At 37.8% G+C, this 21,025-nt stretch overlaps 1 protein-coding gene and 1 non-coding gene across 2 annotated transcripts in view; one reads left to right on the top strand and one right to left on the bottom strand.

Moving 5' to 3' along the window:
• LOC145635022 (GDSL esterase/lipase At4g18970-like) overlaps positions 1-21,025 on the bottom strand; it is a 62,737-nt gene that overhangs the window by 12,642 nt on the left and 29,070 nt on the right. The gene's annotated exons all lie outside the window — the stretch shown is intronic.
• On the top strand, positions 1,215-1,321 carry LOC145637662 (small nucleolar RNA R71). Its single transcript, XR_014114406.1, has one exon. It is a non-coding gene; the product is annotated as a small nucleolar RNA R71 (small nucleolar RNA).

The following is a 21,025-nucleotide window of genomic DNA, read 5'->3' as shown; positions in this document are numbered from 1 at the left end:
TCTGCAGTGAAAGCTACTGTCTCTACCTCACTAATAGACCTTTTTCTCGTCAAAATTTCTTTCATAAATTTTGCATATGAGGGGATTTGTGTGATCAATTCAGTAAAGGGAACTGTTACCTTCAAATATTTAACCACCTCCAGGAACTTACCAAACTGCTTATCCAAGTTTGTCTTCAATTGACGATTGGGGAAAGGAAGTTTGATGATTGGCTTTTGAGCATTCTTATTCTTATCTGGAGTAGCCACCTTCTCTGGAGTTGTACCCTGAAATGTAGAATTAGATATGTTAGTATTATCCTTTAGCCCTGCAGGGCTATCAACTACATTGTTTGATTTAATGGAATCAAGATTAGCATTATTTAATAAAATAGGTTCATCAACTCTGGGCATAGAGGGCCCTTCATAGTTTGAACCAATCCTTAGAGTAATTGCAAATGCTTGATCCGTAGGCCTAGTCGGCTGTGCCGGCAGGGCTCCCTGTTGGCGTGCTTGTAGAGTAGCGGAGAGTTGCGCAATTTGATTATCTACAATTTTATTATGCGCTAGAATTTGATCAATTGTCGCATCCCTGCTCTCCATGTGCTTTTGCATATTGACCAGCATTGCTCTAATTTCCCCCAAAGAAGGGTCGGAAGATGAGGGGGGTTGTTGTGGTTGATTTTTCTGACTAGCATTGGGGTGATAATATTTCTGCTGCTGTTGCTGTGGCACATGTGGTTCTTGTGGTGGTGGATTTTGAACATTAGTGCTCCGGTAGGAAAGGTATGGATGATTTCGATACCCAGGATTGTAAGTGTTGGAGTATGGGTTATTCTGCCTATAAGCTTGGAAGGCATTAACTTGCTCCACAAAACTCCTGCAATCCTGCTCCCAATGACCTACAATACCACAATTTTCACAGAAAGCCTCATTAGAATTATTATTAATCGCAGAAACATTGGCTACATTAGCAGTGCTCAAATTATCTAATTTTTGGCAAATAGAGGTCAGTTGAGCTTGCAAAAGGATACAGAGTCAACACTATGTTTCCCCTTGTTAGCAAATCCTCTGGGATTCCCATATTGGGAATTGTGTATCGCCATGTCTTTAATAACCTGACCTGCATCATCAACATTAAGGTTCATGAATCTCCCACTAGCTGCAGAGTCTAAAATTATTCTAGAAGAATTTCCAATGCCGTTATAGAAGGCTTGGATTAACTGCCATTGTGCTAAATTATGGTGAGGGCATTCTCTTTCTAAGTCCTTAAACCTCTCACAAGCCTCATATAAAGACTCATCGGCTTCTAGGGCGAAGTTCTGAATCGCACTCCGTAGTACTGCTGTTCTCTCTGCAGGATAATACTTGTTATAGAAATTCAAAACAAGAGTTTCCCAGTCAGTTATACCAAGTGTAGTTCTATTTAAGCCATTAAACCATAATTTAGCTTTTCCAGTTAAAGAGAAGGGAAAGAGAATCTCCCTGATTTGGTCTTGAGTTACCCCGGCTTGCCTGATGGTGTTGCAATATTGACAATAGTCGGCAATGTGAAGATTCGGGTCTTCACCCTTTGCTCCACTGAATTGCTTCCTCTCTATCATCGTTATAAATTAGGGCTTGATCTCAAATTGAACCCCATCAAGAGCCGGAGTAGGGGTGAGAGGTGGAAAATCCGTAAGCTTTGGTTGTGAATAATCACTAAGCTTCTTTGGAGCCGCCATCTCTGATTCTGTGTCTGATGATGTCTCTGAATTGCTGGAATCAGTTGGAGGATCGCGGTGATTATTGTTATTATCACCAGAATCCGCCAGGATTTGCTTGTAGAAGTTTTTCTGTCTATGGAAGGAACGTTCGATCTCAGGATCGAAAGGGATGTAACCTGATCTGGAACACCTGGGCATAAACAAAAACTAGAAGCAAATATGAGATTTGTCTCAGAGAACTAACGCTCTCTGAGACAAAAGAGAAATAATCTAGACTACAAAAACAATCAGAAATAAAAATAAAACCGTTTCCCCGGCAACGGCGCCAAATTTTGACAGGGTAAAGTCGTATCCCCTAATAAAAAATAATTACCTAAATCACTAACTAAGGTAGATAGGGAAGTAGGGTCGATCTCCACAGGGAAACTAGTCTTTTTACTACTAATTAATTATTATAATCTAAATTATTTAAGTAACCAATATTTATAATTAAGCAAGAAACTAAACTACAAAGAATAAGAGTAGGAAGAGAACAATATATAAAGGGATCTAGGGCATAGGTTCACCAATAAATAATACTCCAGGGTAAAACAGGGTAATAAATCATTGACATGGCATAGATAATATGATTAACAGGCTCTCGCAATTTATTAATCAACATAGATCTAACAGGCTCTCGCAATTTACTAGATCTAAGTTCTTATTGAAAATAGCCTTTAATATCAAATTAACATCTGATCGATTCATCAATTTAATATTGCTATACTTTTACAAGCCGCAATTGTAAAACATTAAAACAATCCAATAAGAAATTATCATGCAATACCAATAATCAATAATAGTCAATCATCAATGCATCAATTAACCAGATTGTAAAGGGCTCTCTCTACTTATTACAATTACACAATTAATTTATTGGTATTAAATCTCATCTCTCGAATCTTGACTTAACCATTTATAAATTAACTTGCCTATTGAAACTAGACCTAAACATTAATTCTCATCTCTCGATTCTCGAATCAATATTGTCAAACTCATGCATAAAAGATAGGCCTAATCTAGTCACAGAGCATTAATCCAATCAATAGGAAATTAATCTAGCGTTGATAATCAACAACAATAAATTACCCCTTCATATTATTTATGGATCCCCATAAACCCTAGAAATTAAACTACTCACACATATTAAAAACTAAACTAATCAAGGTAATAAAATAAGACATGATTAAAGGAATAAAATAAATAAGATTAAAGGAAGAGAAATCGTTACCAAAATAAATCTGGAATTAAAAGAAAGAATTAGGAACAAAGGTTTAGAGAGAGTTTAAGAGAGAGAAAACTAAGTAGAGAGAGAAAGTCTAAGAGAAAGAGATAAGTGAAGAAGAAGAGATTAAGCGTCCTAAAAACGTACTTAAAACAAAACTAAAAACTACTCCTAATTAGAAACTAATTGCTCGTCAAAAGATCTTTCCCAGAAACACGCGCCCGATCGGGCTAGAGGCCGCCCGATCGGGCCTGCCTTTTTGCTAGCACACTCTTCTCAGCAGCACCGCCCGATCGTGCTAAACCTCACACGATCGGGCGTGCCTTGGGCCACACACCTGCACGCATCTTGCCCGATCGAGCTTAGCTTGCCCGATCGGGCCCTTGTGGCTCCTCGAGGCTTTGGACTTCCGATTGGGCTTATTTCTTCGGCCCAATCCGGATCTCCTCGTCGGGTCTTGAATACTCGGTCCAAACCTCGGTATTCCAAATATCGAGCCCTTAATCACCGGCTCGATGGCTCTAGCCGGCCTTGGGCTTCAACGACGGTCGTGCTCCTCCAATGCTCGTAGTTGCTTCATAAAAATTCCGAGAAAAATGCTCCAAAGGTGCAATTCCCTGCAAAACTCAACCAAGACTACGAAAACACTAGAAAACACATATTAGTAATAAAAGTGTCCCTAAAGAGCCAAAAACACTACTAATTATGACCAAGGGACGGGGGTAAAATACTATATAAAATGGACACATCAGGTACCGAGAGGGAACGTGTAATACCCGTACATGCCCCAACGCCACCTTTTCCTGAACGAAATGTATGTCCATTTCGACATGTTTGGTGCGTTGGTGCTCTACAGGATTGTGAGATAAATAGATTGCACTAACATTATCACAATAAACAATAGTAACCTGCCGGAGAGGACGATCGTTAAGGGGTGTAACCTTCACCTCGTGAACGGTTTACAAGTTCCTAAAACTTGTTGGCGACTCTTTCGCTCTATCTTCTTCCCTTTCGGACGCCACCGTACTTTAGTGTATGATCATAGTGGGGTTTGAGCTAGGGGATTAACGGTTGAAATTATTCCCCACAGTTTTTGGCGACTCCAATGGGGAGGATTTCAATTTTAATTCCTGAATTTGTTTCGGCAATGATTTAGAATGAGTGGATGAGACTAGAAACGTTCTAAGTATTTCATGTACGTAATTTTGATTATTAACATTATTGTCATATGCATAAAAAAGATCTCATTGGAATGACCATCCGTAATGAGTTAAAAACATAGGATTTTACACGTAGGAAATTTGAGAAATATCTTTCACAACTAGGAGCGAAATAACACCGCGCGAAACTGGAAAATTTTATCGAGCACAGAAAGCTGTTGAGGCATGTGGGAAGTAGCGTCAGGGGCCAGAGCTTGGCGCCAGCATTTTAGTCGTAGCGCCAGACGCCTATATTGGCGCCAGGCGCTACAATTAAAAGCTGGCGCCAGTCTCTGATTGCTGGCGCCAATTTCCCCCAATACCGAGCCAGAAATATGCGTTCTAATTTTGACCGGTTTTTTGTATTGTTTGCTCGATCCTACTTCCTGATTGAATTTTTTCTCACTTTTCTGAAACCCATATGTGTTCTACATATGGACATAACCCTCTAGGAATTCATGCTCCATCTACCCGATTGAACGCTCCGTGCAACAAAGGGTACATCCGAGATGTTGAATTCACCAAACCATGGAAGCGAGTTTTTTCTAAAGCTCGCGGTGTCCCATCCACTCGCGCCAACCCTTCACGGTTAGACTTCCGCGCGGTGCATTCGGACAATTAACCATGGACCCTCTTTAACTAAACCATATCCCGAACTTTAGAGAACTAGAGCCATGGTTAGGTTGCGAACTCATTGCATCATATTGTGCCTACTTGACTAATTGTGCATTATTTGTTGTGCATATATTCTACGTTTTGTTAACCGTTTGTTTGACTTGTGTTAAGACTAAATAAAATAATTAATGACTAAAGGACTTTGTTTAATTAATTAATTTGAGCTAATAAATAAATATAAAATCGAGTCATAGTTCCTTTAAGTCAACCCGGATTTTTATTCCCGTATACTGTACAAACGTCAACTTGTTTTGGTCATAGCTGGAGTTCTAGAAAGAACTACGAGTCGTACAAATCAAGAAAGAACTACGAGTCGTACAAACTAAGAACTACGAGTCGTACAAACTATCACAGATAAAAAGTTATGACTAAAATACCGCAGTCTGTTCAGTTTAATGCATATACGTGAGGTCTTAACTTGGTCTTTAATCGAGTCTAGTCATATAGTCTAGCCACATGGTCATAACACGAGTCTTAACATATCACCTACACTCACTAGTCTTAACACACACTTCGAGTTTATGTCACCATGACCATGTCCTAGGTTCATGCATGAGTCGGTCTTTTCCGTCATTTGAGTTGGGGGTACATTCTATTCCTAATTCTTCATATCCCTCCATCTAAATCTTCCTTCACATTCTATTCCAACCTTTCTTCACTTCCTCCATCTATTTCATGTTGAATAAAGTTTGAGTCAAATAATTAACAATGAATATCCCCAAATTCCTTTTCCACAGTACTTGGTCGAGGAGAGAAGGGCGATTAATCAAGGACAACCTCTTTATTCAAGTCTCACTTTTTGATAAATCAATTCGTCAAAAGAGGAAGGCTAAAAGGATAATGGCAAGTCAAGAAGAAGTCAATGAGCTTAGGAATCAATTGGTTACTGTGACTGAGACACTGAAGCTACTCACACTCAAGATTGATGACCCTGTGAAACAACAACAAATGAACCTCATGCAAGAGAGTCTAAGCAAGCTATCTAGCGACTATAAATTTCAGGGCATGAGTTCACAAGGGGTCTTGATAGACAAGGAACTTCTTCCACATAAGTTTAACGCCGCTGACATCCCAAAATTCAAGGCAATAGATAACCCTTACTTCCATCTAAGAGCTTTCAAAACCATAATGAACATTAAGGGTATCGATAAGAAGGTTTTCCCCTCTCTGTTCCCACTATCTCTTGAAACCGTTTGCCAACAATGGTTCTTCTCCCTTAACAAGAAGAAAACCTCTACTTGGGAATCGATAGTAAACGCTTTCGTTGATAGGTACAAGTGCAATATCCAAGTTGAAACCGACCATAGACAACTTGAGATGCTAAGACAAAAAGAGAATGAAGGCTTTACTTCTTTCTTTAATAAATGGAGAGAAACTTCCGCCAAGATGATTGAGGTCCCCACCGAAAAGGAGTCTGTGAGGATGTTTATCAAGAATCTCTAAGAAAAGTATTCAAAGCATTTAAAATATCAACACAATCTGAATACTTTGAAGGCCGTTTATGACATCGGAATTGAAATCGAAGATGACCTCGCAAAGCAAAAAGCTACTAACAATAGTAACCACGGTGGCTGGAAAGGAAAGAAGAACGACAAACCTTCTTCTTCCGAAAACGCCCACTCTAGTAATAATGTTAGTACCTTTGCCCATAATGGAGTCTTAGCCATGGACAATCAAGGATCTAAAAGGAAACCAAGGCGAGAGTTCACACCCATTGGAATGACCTACGATGCTGCTTTCGATCGTCTCTATGATCGAGGATTAATCAAACCTATTGGCCCTACCGAGGATCCAACGCCAGAAAATCAATCTTCGAGATGGAATCCCAACTCTTATTGCAAGTACCATCGAGGACGCGGTCATACTACTGATGAATGCTACAGGTTTCAAAACCTCATTCAAGATCTCATAGAGGCAAATAAGATCCCATTGCCTCTAGCTAGCGAGAAGACTGGATGATGTCGGAGCAAACAACACAGGACAGAGGCGAGCTTCAACGACAAAATTTCATGACCTCTTTTTCTATTTCTTTTTCATTTTTTCCTTTCCCCAATAAGTCTAGCATAGGCACCTTTTCTTTTCCTTTAGATTAATTTTGTAGTTTTTTTCCTTTTCCCTTTTTAATAAAATGAGCATTTATTTCCTTACATATGATCATTTCATTGCAAAAAAAAAAAAAAATCCATGTCGAATTAAGCACAAGGTATACCAATGATTTGAGGCACCTCTTGTAGCCACATCATATCACCTTTCACCCTTCAATTATACAATCCTTTCTTCATAAACCACTTTGAGGCTCGTCTAACGATAGACCTTTCTTTTTTCAACCTCCATCTACCTAACCTTGGGATGGGATGGTGTGTAACTTATGCAATCCTAAAAAAGAACAAAAGCTTGAGTGATTCAAAAGATTAAAATAGCAAAAATAAGCATAAGCAAAAAAAAAATAAATAAATAAAGTGTACAAAAGGGTAAGTGTTCCAATGTCTTTCATATGAAAATATTTTTGATATGAACACGTCTCAGATTGCGTCTCTTATCGAGTTCTCGGTACCATGCCTGAGAAACATGAATGCCAAGTGAGTGATAGACCGCATGATCGGGATTGCCCAAACTTATAAAATAAACTAGATGCTAAAGCAAAAGATAAAAGAGAGCTAAAAAAAAAAGAGTAGAAACTCAAGCATAAAAATATAAAGATTCAAAAGCGAGGTTGCACACCTTGGGGGCTTATCTAGGGTCTTGAGCCTTTATCCCCTTCTTCTTCAACCTTTATCCTAATCACGTTACAACCCTTAAAAAGACCTTTTTGAGGTGTATACACACTTGTGCGAGGTTCGGCTAGAGCTACGTTCGGCCTGATTCCTAACGGATACAAAGGCAACCTCACATCGAGGTGCGGCCGTAATAAAAATGCATTCATATTCACATTCACACACTTACACCATGATCATATCAAGGGATTTCCTATGCTCATCCCTTTTCACTTAGAGCTAGAATTGGGGGCTTGATCCCTACATCATTAGCTTACCTAGCCTAAGAGTCACCACCATTTGACTCTTTTCAATATATTTTTCCACACACTTAGCTCTTGTGGCCTAACTTTAGTGTCACTATCACACACATCACAAATACATGACCAAATACTTCCCTTAGGAACCCTTTGTCATGAAATCTTAATACATCACTGAAGCATGTCTTGTCATATCAACATCAATCATCATTGCATCACAAAGTATGAAGTGCTTAGCCTCCGTGCCTAAGTTACCCAAATACTTTCATCATTGAGTCAACAATTGAGATAGCCTAGGATGGATTAATCCTTGCACATTGAGAGATAGTATCAAACAACATTGACTAAGCTCATTCAACATCCACCTTCAAAACTTCGATTCTTTTTCGCGTCTTTCTTTTTCGGGAGATAGTCGGTACCCTCCACAGAAATGACGGAAAATTTTTGCTCTTTTGCATTTTCGAGTCGCACGATCACATTACAATGCACACACGAGTCATGTACACATTGAGTCATGTCGTGTCATATCACTTTGATTTGAGTCTAACACACGTGTCATTTTACTTTGAGTCGAGTCAACCTCGAGTCAGTCAATCATAGCGAGTCAAGTTTATACCTTGAGTCGTGTCAAGTCAATGAGTTGAGTCAATCAACATTAAGCCTTAGGTCAACCCTAAGATAATTAAAAATATTGTCAAAGTTCTATAGTTAAAATAAATACAGGTGCAGCAGAACAGAGAAGTCCCTACTCCAGCGCCCGGCGCTAGATCTTTTCAGTAACGACAGAGCTCAAAGCCTCATTTCGACCTCATACAACAATTTCGGGTTCCTTGGTACGCCAGTTAGCCTCTATAAGCAATTTGACATGATTAGTAGTCGGCTTGATTACAATCGTAGTAAGTGATTGACCTGGCAAAAAATCGTCTCACTTAGCTTAAGCGCCTAAAACATTGGCTCATTACAACCGGTTCAAAAGCAAGCCATTAAACGACAATATTTCCAAATATGGATTGTCGCGCATTCTTATTAAACGACAAAGTTTTCCAAAAATTGGATTGTCATCCCCAACTGACAATATTTCCAAAAATGGATTGTCGTGCATCTTCTTCAATGACAATTTTTCCAAAAATTGGATTGTCATCCCCAACTGACAATATTTCCAAAAATGGATTGTCGTGCATATTTTTCAACGACAATTTTTCCAAGATTGGATTGTCATCTCTGGCAAAGTTTCCAAGCGTGGATTGTCGTGCTCCTTCTTTGTTTGGCAAGTTTTTCCAAGTTCGGATTGTCATACAGTCATAGATCGCTGGCAAGTTTTCCGAGATTGGATTGTCATACACCCACTTCCCTATGGCAAAATTTCCCATAGAATTGTCGTAGGTCTCTACTCATCATAAATTTCGGCAAAAGTTCCTCAACGTGGATTGTCTTCAGCAAGTGGCAAATTTTCCCGAAGTGGATTGTCGGTCGACTCTGTTTTGCAAATGTTCCAAGACGCGGATTGTCAATTGTGGCAATATTTTCCTAAAAGGATTGTCGTATAGCATTGGCAAATTTCTAGGGTGGATTGCTTTCAAGAGTTATATTCCAAGATGTGGATTGTCGATCGTAGCAAAATTCTTATGACAGATTGTTACGAAGCATTGGCAACTTTTCCCAAAACTGGATTTTGGCAAATTTTCCGAGATACGGATTGTCGCTTGATCGTAGCAACATTTCCAAGGATGGATTGTTACGAAGCATTGACAACTTTCCCTAAATCGGATTGTCATACATCATACAAGAGTTGTGTTGGCAACTATTCCCAAAGAAAAGAGGATTGTCATCACCAAAAGCATCAACAGCAAAATTCAAGTAGCATTAAGGATCAACAAGCAGTGATCTTTTAAAAGACTATCACAGCGGAAATTGGAGGCAGTTACAAGCGTAGCAGTCTTCAGGCGACATTCTCTAGCTTGCAGGAGGTCGTCAAAAATACAAACACAACAACAATACAGCAGCAAATCGGTTACTTCAGAGACGTGTGATCGACGGTGCAAGATACGCGTTTCTTAACTCTTTTATCTGTTTAACTAACGCTAGTTTTGCAGGTATCGACGTTACAAGAATGGTTTAGGATTGCAGAACATTCTGAATCATTCTCCGTCCCTATCGATACTTTGACTTTCGTTTTCAAAACTAACGTTTCTCCAAACTCAGTCAAAATGGGGGCTTCTGTAGACACCCATTTGTGTCTCCCCAAAACAAAACCCAGTGATGAATACCTTTCGCGTCGAATCATAATCGAATGAAGTGAAAGTGTGGAAAGTCTAGTGTTGCGAATAGTTTTAATTTCTTTTCTCTTCTCTCTATTCTTGAAAAATTATTTTAAGAAAACAGCCAATCCAGTTTAGTTGGTCCATGATATGGGTCCAATAGTAGTGTAGTTGGATGGGGATTGCAAAGAGCTTTCCAACGATATATTATAAGCCCAATTCCGATGAATATTGAGGAAGTTATGGCCAAATTGCTAAACTGGGCCCGGTTTGAGCCTTATATGCGGCCCAATGATCTAGGGGAGGGCCTAATATGATTTATCATTCCTAATGCAATTAGGAATGATTTTAGTCTTCTAGAAGGTTCTTTTCATTCCTAATTCAATTAGCATTGATAAATTGACTTTTTGTTGACTTTTCACAGTTTTAATTAAAATCAAATAGCATTTTTGAGGAAAATATACGATTTTATCCTCCAATACGGCAAACTTATCTGATTTTCGAAAACACGTCAAAAACAGGCCTGGCGCCTGACTCTAGGCATTGGCGCCTGGAACCAGGCCTGGCGCCTGGTGCTAGCCATTGGCGCTTGGTGCCAATTAGCTGGTGCTCGCGCCAGCTCTGTTTTGCGTGCGCCAATCTCATTTTACGTGCGCCAAGTGCTCTGTTTTGATATTTTCTCTTTTTTGCTGATTTCTCTATAAATAACGTATTAAAAACTCCGTTTTGATGGACCTACAATCAGTTTTCATTCGCAATCATTAATTCTCTAATTCACTCTTAATCATTCACCAATTCTCATCAAGTTTTCTTAATTCATTCATCTCTCTCTCTTTCTTTCTCAAAACTTGCTTTTTACATACAAAATTCCGCATTCACAAGATCTAGAAACACATAGCCATATTCGAAGTTGCCTTCGCCCTAGACGTGAAAGGTTTAATTTCTAAGGGTTTGGTCCCAAATCTCTCTTTCAATTATTTAATTTAATTGTTTTGTTTATTATTTTCCTTGAAGTTACTAACGTGTGTATTTTGTTATTAGAAAGAGGTACGAGGCATCAAAGTAAGTGCTTTAATTGATTAATTGATGTTATGATGTAGAAATCATGTTTAAATTGTTATTATGATATTCCTAGTATCATGTTTAGGGAAAAGGTTATAATATCAAATATGCTTATTATGATTCCTGCGATGCTTCCTATTCTCTTCCTAATATTTATGATTGTTAGTATCATGTTAGGGTTAAAGATTTGATTTTTATTGCTTGGTGACATGTTAGGATTTGTTATTAATCTTGTTAGTATCATGCCTAGGATCTTGCTATTTTTATTATGCTTTAACATGATTTATGATTATTTTTATATTTGTTTTGATTTTGATTATAATTTTATAATTATTATTATTATGACTAACATGATTATTATTATGGTTAATATGATTGTTATTATGATGATTATTTTATTGTTATAATTTCATGATCATGATTGTATTTATTATTGATTATTATTATGTTGCTTGATTTTATTGTTATTGCTTGATCATGCCTTTTATTGCATGTTTAAAGGGAATTAATATTTGTAATCACGCTTAATAAGATAGTTAATAATCTTGTTTAGGGTTAATTGTGATTATAAAATCAAGTGATCGCCAATAATAGATTTATTTGTGCATTATATTCAACCAACATAGATAAACAGGTTTAGGGTTAATCCTATTGATTGCATGTTAGTCAGAAAGCGCACATGAATACGATTAGAATAAAGTAGAGGCCTATTATTAGGGCAGGTTCAATCTGTTTTAGGTTGGATTTGTACCTTCATCCCCGAACCCTTATTTGGTTCTAGACCTTATGGAGTTGACGATCTCTTGGATCGTTAAGAGGTGTAACCTTCACCTCGTGAACAGTTTACAAGTTCCTAAAACTTGTTTGCGACTCTTTTGCTCTATCTTCTTCCCTTTTGGACGCCACCGTACTTTAGTGTATGATCACAGTGGGGTTCGAGCTAGGGGTTAATGCTTGAAATATTCCCTACACTAGCCATATTCGAAGTTGCCTTCGCCCTAGACGTAAAAGGTTTTAATTTCTGAGGGTTTGATCCCAAATCTCTATTTCAATTATTTAATTTGATTGTTTGTTTATTATTTTCCTTGAAGTTACTAACGTGTGTATTTTGTTATTAGAAAGAGGTACGAGGCATCAAAGTAAGTACTTTATTGATTTATTGATATTATGATGTAGACACCATGTTTATATTGTTATTATGATATTCCTAGTATCATGTCTAGGGTAATTTTAATATTAAATATGATTGTTATGATGCCTTTTATGTTCTTCCTAATATTTATGATTGCTAGTATCATGTTAGGGTTAAATATTTGATTTTTATTGCTTAGTGACATGCTAGGATTTGTTATTAATTTTGTTAGTATCATGCCTAGGATCTTGCTATTATTATGCTTTAATATTAACATGAACATGAACATGATTACAATTGTTATAATTTATGATGATTATGAATATTATGAATATTATTATTTTGATGATGATTATTTTATTTATGATAATTATTTTAATTATTATTATTAATATGATGATTATTTTATTTATGATTATTATCATGATTATTTCAATTATAATTTATTTTTATGATGATGATATTCATTATTATTATGTTGCTTGATTATATTTATTTTTATTGCTTGATCACGCTTTTATGCATGTTTAAAGGGAATTGTAATCACGCTTAATAAGATAATTAATAATCTTGTTAGGTTTAATTTGATTATAATTTCAAGTGATCGTCAATAATAGTTTATTTGTGCATTATATTCAACCAACATAGATAAACAGGTTTAGGGTTAATCCTATTGATTGCATGTTAGTCAGAAAACGCACATGAATACGATCAGAATAAAGTAAAAGCCTATTATTAGGGCAGGTTCAATCTCTTTTAGGTTGAATTTGTACCTTCATCCCCGAACCCTTATTTGGTTCAAGACCTTATGGAGTTGACGATCTCTTGGATCGTTAAGGGGTGTAACCTTCACCCTGTGAACGGTTTACAAGTTCCTAAAACTTGTTGGCGACTCTTTTGCTCTATCTTCTTCCCTTTTGGACGCCACCGTACTTAAATGTATGATCACAGTGGGGTTCAAGCTACGGATTAACGCTTGAATTTATTCCCCACAGTTTTTGACGACTCCACTGGGGAGGATTTCTATTTTAATTCCTGAATTTGTTTCGGCAATGATTTAGAATGAGTGGATGAGACTCGAAACGTTCTAAGTATTTCATGTGCGTTATTTTGATTAACATTATTGTCATATGCATAAAAAAGATCTCATTGGAAAGGCCATCCGTAATGAGTTAAAAACATAGGATTTTACACGTAGGAAATTTGAGAAATATCTTTCACAACTAGGACCGAAATAACACTGCGCGAAACTGGAAAATTTTATCGAGCACAGAAAGCTGCTGAGGCATGTGGGAAGTAGCGCCAGGGGCCAGAGCATTGGCGCCAGCATTTTAACCGTAGCGCCAGACGCCACCATTGGCGCCAGGCGTTATAGCTAAAAGCTGGCGCCAGTCTCTGATTGCTGGCGCCAACTTCCCCCAATACCGAGCCAGAAATATGCGTTCTAATTTCGACCGGTTTTTCGTATTGTTTGCTCGATCCTACTTCCTGATTGCATTTTTTCTCACTTTTCTGAAACCCATATGTGTTCTACATATGGACATAACCCTCTGGGAATTCATTCTCCATCTACCCGATTGAACGCTTCGTGCAACAAAGGGTACATCCGAGATGTTGAATTCACCAAACCATGGAAGCGAGTTTTTTCTAAAGCTCGCGGTGTCCCATCCACTCGCGCCAACCCTTCACGGTTAGGCTTCCGCGCGGTGCATCTGGACAATTAAGCATGGACCCTCTTTGACTAAACCATATCCCGAACTTTAGATAACTAGAGCCATGGTTAGGTTGCGAACTCATTGCATCATATTGTGCGTACTTGACTAACTGTGCATTATTTGTTGTGTATATTTTTATGTTTCTCTTAACTGTTTGTTTGACTTGTGTTGATATTAAATAAATTAATGACTTAAAGAACTTTGCCTAATTAATTAATTAATTAATTAATTTGAGTCAATAAAGTCTAATATTTTAATCGGAATTGACCTAATACGACTTTAGGCATACCCCAGTTGACTAATAACACCGAAAACAGTCCCAGACTGAGGCTCCAATATTGGCGCCAAAGCCTGAGCTGTAGCGCCACATTGTGGAGTGTGGCGCATGGCGACAGCTCTGTTGTCTGGCGCCAAGTTACACAGTGTGACGCCAGTTCTGTCGCTTGGCCGACAGTTCGGATTATTGATCGAGTCGTCACCTAGTGTCTAACTAATCAGTTTGCTAATTAATTCGGTTAAGTTTTGCTGTTAATAGTACTTGTTTGCGTCGTTAATCGAGTTTAGGCACTAAGTCCCATGGTCTTACACAAGAGTCCAAGCATGTCACTCACACTCAACGCACACACCAATACACATACTTTGACCATGTTTAAGAGGGTCTTGTGTGCGCGTTTTTTCTGTCATTTTTTTAGGGGGGTAAGTCGGATATTAATCCTCCAATTTTAAAAAAATAGTTCTCTAAAAATATGCACCCTTTTTTTTTATTTCTTTTTCCTCCTTCAAATAAACCGTAAAGTCAAGTTGATTCGAGTCAAGTAATTAAAACGCAAAATAGTTTAAATTACAGCGCGTGGTCAAGAAAGGAAGGACGGTTAATCAAAGACAACCTCTTCGCGTCGTACAAGTCCAACTTTTTGACAAACCCATAGCTCGCAAGAGGAAAGCTAAGACCATAGTGGCAACACAAGAAGAAGTCAACGAGCTTAGGAACCAACTGGTTACCGTGACTGAGACACTGAAGCTCCTAGCACTCAAGATCGATGATCCCGTGAAGCAACAACAGATGGACCTCATGCAAGAGAGTCTAAGCAAGCTATCTAGCGACTACAAGTTTCAAGGGCTTACATCACAAGGGGTCTCGGTGGACAAAGATCTTCTTCCGCAGAAGTTCAATGCCAACGACATCCCAAAATTCAGAGCAACTGATAACCCTTATTTTCATTTAAGAGCATTCAAAACCATAATGAGTATTAAGGGTATCGATAAGAAAGTTTTCCCCTCTCTGTTCTCACTATCTCTCGAGACCGTTTGCCAACAATGGTTCTTTTCTCTCGAGAAAGAAAAGACCTCAACTTGGGAGTCCATAGCAAACGCTTTCGTTGATAGGTACAAGTGCAACATTCAGGTTGAGACTGACCATAGGGAACTTGAAATACTCAAACACAAAGAGAATGAAGGCTTCACCTCTTTCTTTAATAAATGGAGAGAAACCTCAGCTAAGTTGATTGAGGTGCCAAGTGAAAAAGAGTCTGTGAGGTTGTTCATCAAGAACCTTCAAGAAAAATATTCCAAGCATCTCAAGTATCAAAATAATCTCCACACCTTCAAGGCCGTCTATGACATTGGAATCAAAATTGAAGACGACCTGGCTAAGTTAAAAGCTGCCAACAATAACTCCAACAGTGGCTGGAAAGGAAAGAAGAACGACAATCCTTCTTCTTCCAAAACAACTCACTCTAATAATGTTAGCACTTTTATGTAACACCCTAGAAATTCCTTTCTTTTAAAATACCTGTTTTGCCCTGTTTAAAAATTTAAATAGGAATATCTAAGATATTATCGCCACCGTGAAAACGGTTAAGGCAACCATCAAAGACACACAGCGGAAGACTAATTTCAAAACCATTCAAAACAAGTCAACTTGAAAAGTCAACCAACGAAACTAAAGTCAAAACCAAAGTCAAACGAAGTAAAATGAAATCATCCTACAACTTGGAACCATTGTAGGCCCTTATTAAAACCAAACCGACTTTAAAACTTTTGCGTTAGTCATTTATGATAATAATATCATAAATAATTAAAGCGTTAAACACATCATATACTTATAGAAACTAGCATGATTCACTCTTCACTCATGCCCATTCATGAATATGCTTCATCACCTGAAAACCTCCTCTCTACTTGTCCCCACTACTCGCCATTTGAAAATGGGTCGTCGTAGGGCCAAAGTAAAGACATGTTCAAACACACAAACACACACAATCAGCAAAGCTGAGTACATAAGCGTAATTAAACACACTAACATGCTTTCACCTATCCACACACACTTACCTCATTGCACCTGTTCACAAGCACACACACCAATCAACAAGACACAATGACTAGACACTAATTAATTCATTTTGCATTGATTACGCATCGAACGGGTTTCCACCTATTAACCTCCCCCAAATAAATTTGAGGTTAACTGGCACGGGAGCTAACCGTACCAGCGACAAAACCACACAAAGGTGGCGGAATTCCTGCGCATAATAATAAATAATAAAAAGGGAATATACAGCGTCCTGTACTCCATTGGAAGTTATGGTTAAATATAAAACCCCATAACTCCCCCCCCATTGTTCATACTCAAGGTATATACGTTCCAAGAGTTTTGGTGCGTAATCTCTTTCACTTTACGTTATTTACAGATTATTAGACTTGGTAATGACTCTCAAAGCATAATAAGTCAATCAACAATAATTATACAATCAAACAAACATACCAATTTAATTCTTGAATAATTAGTGACCACATATTATTTATTGTTGAACCCTTTTTAATTCTACCTCAGTGTCAAAGACACCTTAAACGCATAATGCGCCAAAAATCCTATCCCTCGGTGTTAAAAACACCTTAAGTGCACAAAGGCACCAACATACTATCTATTCCTTGTGTACATAGACACTTATATAGCTCCTTCCTCATGCTTAAAGCATCAATAAAAATTATTTGAACCATAATAAAATTCATTTTCAATATTCCTAACATAATTAAACATGTAGTTTAATTAATCATGAATTCTAACATGCCATAAATAAAAGTGTGGTTCAAACACAACATGCCCAAAAATATAATTTTCCAACCATAAACCAGCACAAATAATTCATGCTTCACAATTCAATCACCAACACCATAAATTCACAATTCCATACATAAACCTTAGCATGATACTACTTGTAATTGATTGAAATCAAGTCTAGCATGATTCTACATCATCAAAATATGCTAAGTATGGAAGTACCTCAAATAAGCTCTTAAAATAACCGAGTACTCTACAACAATTCTCGAACCAAGTCTCCTACATAAAGGGACAATAATACTATATTAATTACCCTTGTATACACAATTTCCAGCAACTTAAACTCACTTTAAATAACTTATAATAATCTGAAAATTATTTAAGAACCCCTAATTAAACTCCTTTTTAATGGATAATCACACCCTTTTATTGAAAATCACAATTATACTACTTTAAATAAAATTCCAACATTTTAAACTAATCAAAAATCCTTTAAAACTTCATCAAAATACATCTTTATACTTAAATTATCCATAGAAACATTAAATTATCTCTTACCCCTTTTAAACTCAAAGATAAAATTTAAAGCATAAAAAAAAACTTCGTTAAAAATCAAAAACTGCTCGAAAATCGTATTTAGAGGCTGAATTTGGCCACGAGAGGGTGGTGCACACTACCAAAGGTAATGATTCTTTCTTAAAACGTTGTTTCCACTCGAAAAACACTACTTTTTTTTTTTATCAAAATCGGAGGAGTTTAGAACCGGATCGGGATTAAAACGGGATTAATATTAACGAACGGAAATCTAATAATTAAAACATGAATTTACGTGTTCAAAATAATCTGGAATTAAGTTAAACTAACAAGTAGTTATAATCACCAAAATTTCAAAAAATCATTACTATAAAAGCCCTAAATCAATTATTCATAAAAACCCTAAAATCATGATTTTCAATAATTAAAAACTCTAGGTTATAAAATTTACAAAATCTGAAAATTATAAAGTTTAATCATCAAAATACAATTGTAGAACATACTAATCATGTTTAAACAATTTAAAATCAAAACCCCAAAGTATATATTATAGGAATAATTATTAAAACAAAATAAAAGACGAGAGAGAAGGGAAGAACCACCGTGGGTGGTGGCCGACCAGCTGGGCGGCTGCTGGCCGGCGGCGGCGGCGTGGCAGGTGGTGGAAGACCGGCGGTGGGTTGGCGGGCAGCAGTGGCAGCGTGAAAGAAGAAGCAAAAGAAAGGAAAAAAATAAGAAAAGAAAGAAGAGAAAAGGAAAAAGGAAAAAGAATAAGAAAAGGGAAATAAGAGGAGAAATAATTACCTTGACCAATTGACTTTTTGTGTGGGAAATTTTGGGGATAAATGGAGTATTTATAGTGTAGAGTAGGTTAGGGTAGGTTTGGGCTTCATAAAAATAATAGGCTTAAATGATGAAGTAGGTGGCCCAAAAGTAAAAATAGGATGATTGGGTTCATAATAAAGATGGGCTACGTTTAGATTAAATACTTATTGACCCAAATATATTTTATAATTAAATAAATAATTTATAAAATACATTAAAAAATACGGGGTATTACATTTTAATTTAGGTGAAGTCCTTGCTATGAATAATCAAGGACAAAAGAAACCATTTAGGAGAAACTTTACTCCTATTGGCATGAGTTATGACACCGCATTTGATCGATTAAATGCAAAAGGTCTTATAATTCCTATCGGACCATTTGGGGACCCACCAGTCGAGAAGAGGTCAGCTAATTGGAACCCCAATGCACACTGTAAGTATCGCCAAGGTAGGGGTCATCTCACCGAAAACTGTTGGAAGCTTAAGGAAGCTATCCAAGACTTAATCGACAACAACAAGCTGCCGTTGCCCACTGCCAGCAAGAAGCCAAGCATTGATAAGGCACCTCTCGCTCATACCCTGACCATCTCTGATGAGGAAAACGAGGTTGACCCCTCGTCTCTCATTAGACCCGTCGAAGAAATCTATGCCACAGAGAAGGAGGAGGAAACCTTCTTTGATGTCAAGGATAACCTTCCAGAACCGACAAGTAAAGAAGATATACAATTGCTCACACTGTCTCTGATGGAGGTATCGCATCTACTACGTGAAGCTCTCAAGGCTATAAAGGAACCCCAAAAGAAGTATGACGAGGTTCCACTTCTAAAAGATAAACCTAAAAGAGAATTCACACCCATAGGACTGACCTATGATGCTACTTTTGATCGTCTCTATGATCAAGGACTAATCAAACCTATTGGTCCAACAGAGGATCCAACACCAGAAAAGCGATCCCCAAGATGGGATCCCAAATCCTACTTCAAGTACCATCAAGGAAACAGTCATACCACAAATGAATGCTACAGGTTTCAAAACCTCATCCAAGATCTTGTGGAAGCCAACAAGATCTCTTTACCTCTAGCTAGCAAGGGAACGACTTATGAAGCAAAGCATTTTCCCTTACAAGTCACTGAAAAACCCAAAAAGAGTAATAGAATCTACACTCCAATTGGGATCCTATATGCACGAATTTTCGACATGCTCTCCGAGAGTGGCGAGATCAAACCTTTCAAACCGAGACCATTTGAATCGTTGAAAAGGATGGATAGATATTACTGTCAGTATCATCAATCAGGGGCTCACACTATAGAAAACTGTTTTAAATTCAAGGATTTGGTTCAGAAAATGATTGATGAAAAGAAACTAGTCCAAGTTCCACAAGAAGACGATGCAACCATTAATGGAGTTTGGGACAGTGATGAAGAAGATGTATATCTAAAAGACATAATAGGATCTCCACCTTCTGTGTCGTACGCCACGGATGACGTTTGGGCTGAAGAAGACTCATCGATAGACATCCTCACAAGATCCGGGAGAATGCAACCTCCCGTTTCAACACAACCTATGCCAACCACACAACAAGTTTCCATACCTATCATTGAAGACAATGATATTGTTAAGCAATTTAAGAAGACAAAAGTTGAGATGAATGTATGGAAACTCTTGGCAACATCTCGAGAACATAGGTTGGCTGTAATGAATGCCTTAAACAAAATTGGGATAGATTCTAACACTACTCCTAAGGGACTAGCCAACTTCCTCACAAGTGATCTTCCTAGTCCAATTAATTTGATCACCTTTTCTGATAAGGATTTACTCCCGGAAGGTGACAAACACTACAAGGCATTAAACCTCACAGTAGTTTGCAAGAGGATGAATGTTCCTATGACTCTTGTAGACAATGGATCGACCATCAACGTCTGTCCACTTAGAACTGCGAGGATGCTAGGAATAAGGGACGAAGACTTAACTCCGTCTACACAAGTAATAAGGGCCTATGATAACACTCGTTGTCAAGCTCTCGGCAAAATTACTCTGAATGTAACAGCGGGAGCAATAGAACATGCTAATAATTTCCAAGCAGTAGATATTAAAGCTTCATTCAATTTGGTGTTGGGACGCCCTTGGCTTCATGACCTAAAGGCCGTCCCTTCATCTCTCCACCAACAAGTAAAAGCTATAGTTGGCGGAATTCCTATCACCATCGATGCTTCGCCTATGAGGATCAAATCTATAGAGAATCCAATCATTAATGTGGAGCACGACGAGGATGATGAAGATTTATGGGGCTTTAACGAAGAAGTCTCCTTAATCCAGGAGGATGAAAGGACCCCTCTTTGCCACGACCCCCATTCCAACATGATTGTAAATGCCATGCTGAAGAAACAAGGACATTTTCCTTGGATGACCCTAGGAAAGAAGAAAGGAATGGAAAAACCGATGGAGTCACCTGGCCTCCCTAAGTTAGACACTTTCGGACTTGGTTTCGAACCGACTCGGAAAGACCTCAAGCGAGCCCAGGAAAAGTCAAAGGCACGTAGGGACGCTCGCATTCAAAAGAAAGCAATCCCAATGGATCAGTACTGTAGACACCCATTTGTGTC

Source organism: Chenopodium album, chromosome 6, assembly GCF_948465745.1.
Source record: "Chenopodium album chromosome 6, dcCheAlbu1.1, whole genome shotgun sequence".
Lineage (NCBI taxonomy): Eukaryota > Viridiplantae > Streptophyta > Magnoliopsida > Caryophyllales > Amaranthaceae > Chenopodium > Chenopodium album.
The sequence above is the reverse complement of the archived record's forward strand: the minus strand, read 5'-3'. Positions and strand labels throughout refer to the sequence as shown.